Here is a 3,359-nt window from a genome sequence, read left to right on the forward strand (position 1 = left end):
TTCTGACCCACCAACCCCAGTGTCTCACCTATGAAATGTCTTTCCAGATCCATTAAACGCAAGGAGAAAAAGGAAGCAGATAGGGAGTTATAGCTACAGTTTACAGATATGCATTGATGTCAAGCAGTTATTGTCTATTAATTCCTTTATTTCATTAGCAAATACTTATTGACATATCATAGCCAAGCACCCAGCTCTATGCAAATGACAAGTGAACATTTCCTCATGGATCCTCATTATGGTTTGAAGATGTGTAATGGTAAAGATAACTGAGGCCCTTGACTCCCAACACAAATCCTATTTAGGAATCTTGAATTCTCGGTGGGAATATCCTGGCATATCAATTTGTAGTCTGCATGTCTTTTATTGAACATCAACAACTGACCTCATGCTTTAACAGATATAAAAATGTATTGACAAGATCATCTACTTAATTTTTTCCTAGCATTTTCACTGACTTCTTCTCTGGCTTAGCAGATCTTCCAGTCACCCCGTTGCAGTTAAACAGGTCTCTCTCCTTTGGACCGCTGCATGGGAACATAAACAACCATTCCGTTGAAAAGTGGGCAGAGTGGTGCTTGGCCTCTGAGCACAGTTGCTGGGCTAGGAAAAGAAGTTTTTGGTCTTGACACCCACTGGATTGGGAACAAGGCTCTTCCCAGAGGCGATGTACCCTATTGTGTTCCCTGAGCCAGCAGTGAGGCTCATTTATTCAGCATTTATCAGAGAGGGGGAGTGAGAGAGGCGGGGCATACGCCCTGGGAGGGCAAGAACTGATTTATTTCCTTCATTGCTGGTATCCACAGCACCTAGCTCATAGAGAATTAATTAAAAATGATGGAACAAATGAATGTTGTTGACTTACAGATAAGAAAACAAAGGATGCAAGAACCCAAGTACCTTCTGAAGGTCACTTGGGTGGTAAGAAGTGGAAGTAGAGTTCCAAGTCCGGGTAGAGCCCAAGGCCTGTGCCCTTTCTATGATGACTAACTCGATGGACAGGCAACTTTCCAGGCTCCCTGCCTCCTTCCCCGGTCGCCAGTCACATCCTCTCCTGTGCGAGCAGAAGAGAAGTGGTAAGCGGCATCTTGGTAGACGTCCATGAATGCCATCGAAGCCCCATCGGAGGCAGCCCCAGAAGAATCTCACCTTGACTTCTTTTTAATCTGGATCCCCTACCTTCAAGGCACTGAAATATATCAGACATTGATAACCTGCAGGCCTGTAAAATGAGGAGCCACGCCAACGCGGCCGAGACAATAGTCCTTACAAATGTCCAACTGTGTTCACGCCTATTGGAGCCCCTCCTAGCGAGCCCGTGTCTGCCCTCAGGAGAGAAAGATCATCAATGACAAACCCAAACACAAGGTACTAACGGGAAAGATTTAACACCTACGGTCACACTTGGACTTACAAGGTGTTAACGAGCAAGATAAACCAAGAAATGCATTTTCCCCCTCCTTGGCAGCCGGGGTTTGCTGTGGGTGCAGAATAATTGAAACCTCACGCGGTGGAACGATGAATCAGGAGGGTTTCCTGTAGAAGAATGATGTCATCTTAGAAGATGGGAAGCTCTCCGCGAAATGCAAGCACATTCAGGGCAACGTGTTTGCAGCAAGCAGGACCCTGAATTTATCGCAGAGGGGAGGGAGTGAGTTGACCAAAATGGAGAATGATGAGAAGTAACTAAATTATGTATGGCAGTCCTTACAGAGCAGACGGAGGAAGAAAGCTTAATGGTGTTGTGGTTGAAGGACCAGCGGCAACGGGTGATGTAGAGGCTGGAGGCTGGGAAGAAGAGAAATGATCTAGGAAGACGCAGACACTCATGACTGTGACGAAGGCCAAGCAGTGGATGTGGGAGTGGGGGAGGGGAGACGGGCGCTGGGCATATCATACATTTCCGTGACAACAAGACAGCCAAATAAAGTTAACGTGACATTACAAATCATCATCTTAATCTGTGTAGCACTTTCAAGCCTGAGTCTTATCAAGGAAAAAAAAAATCTACAGTTAACGATGAAGTATTTTCCCCCTTCGCTTTCCCGGCATCCACCAAATGCAGAGCATAATTTAATTATGGAACCTACCCGCTGGACCCTGGAGAGGAAGAAGGATGTGTCTGCGGTGGTGAGAAATGAGACAGGACCAACTGTTTATTCTCATCACTCTTCCTCCGTTCGGCTAAATTAATATAGTTAACAAGCTTTTGTTTGGATTAGTGGCTCAGATCTGGGATGTGCGGTCAGAAGCGTGACTGTTAGAGTCGCTATTATTTATGGAGCGCCGGCGGCCTCCTCCAGCCCCCCCCCCCTGCGCCCCAAATGGGGAGGGGCCCTCTGTCAGGTTCCGTGCTGGAACCCATGCTCCCATCAGACTTAGGAGCCCAACGTGGGCATAGAAGAATGCGGTAGGGGCAGGAGAAATCAGGTTTAGATCCCTGGGGCGTAGGATTTCAGAAATATCACGGGGGGCCTTTCCCTTTGACCCGTGCCACGCTTTTCTGATCTTTTAAACAATTGTAACAACATAAGCGCAATTTCATAGCCAGCACACGTTAGAAGAGGAATACCACGAGCGGGGTGTGGACAGTGGCGGGGGTTGCGCAGGGGGCGCAGGCTTTAACACACATCTCAAGCTCTCAAGCTCGTCCACAACATTTGAGTAGAGCAGTGGTTCTCAACCTTGGCTGCACATGAGAATCACCTGGGAATCTTTTTAAAATCCTGATGTCTGGGCCTCGTCCTCCGGAAATTCTGTTTCTTTGTTACTAATGTTGTGGCCCCACCCCCAAAGAAACAGAATTTCCAGGACGAGGCCCAGAAATCAGGATTTTAAAAAGATTCACAGGTGATTCTAATGTGCAGCCAAGGTTGAGAACCACTGGAGTAGAAACAGTAAACTGGCCACGCAGAGCACAAATGCAGAAGTAGCTTCGAGGCATTTGCACCTGGAGGCGTTTGCACCTGGCGGCATTGGTCCCCACCTATCGGGACAAGCCCGCCCCATATAAAACTGAAGCCGCACGTGTCAGTATTCCCACGTGGACAGAGGCACAGCGCGGGCCCTCGGTTGTGTGTGTGTGGGAGGGGGGACCAGGCCTCCGCACTTCCTGCGCCTTGCGTTTCATTGCACTAGCCTTTTTCATGTCTTTTATTCACCTATTACATATAATTACAGCGAGAGTTTAAGTAGGTGACGGTAGGTTCAGGTGTGTGTGTGTGTGTTGGGGGGAACCTCACCATCAACAACGACAACGACCCAAGCCTCAGATTCCGAGATCTGAGAAATGTCTGGACTCTGAGGCCAGATCCTTGGGGCGGCCGCGAGCAGTGCCTCCCGGCGCCGCCCGGGCCCGG

This window comes from Myotis brandtii, unplaced genomic scaffold, assembly GCF_000412655.1.
Source record: "Myotis brandtii unplaced genomic scaffold, ASM41265v1 scaffold802, whole genome shotgun sequence".
NCBI classification, from domain to species: Eukaryota; Metazoa; Chordata; class Mammalia; order Chiroptera; family Vespertilionidae; genus Myotis; species Myotis brandtii.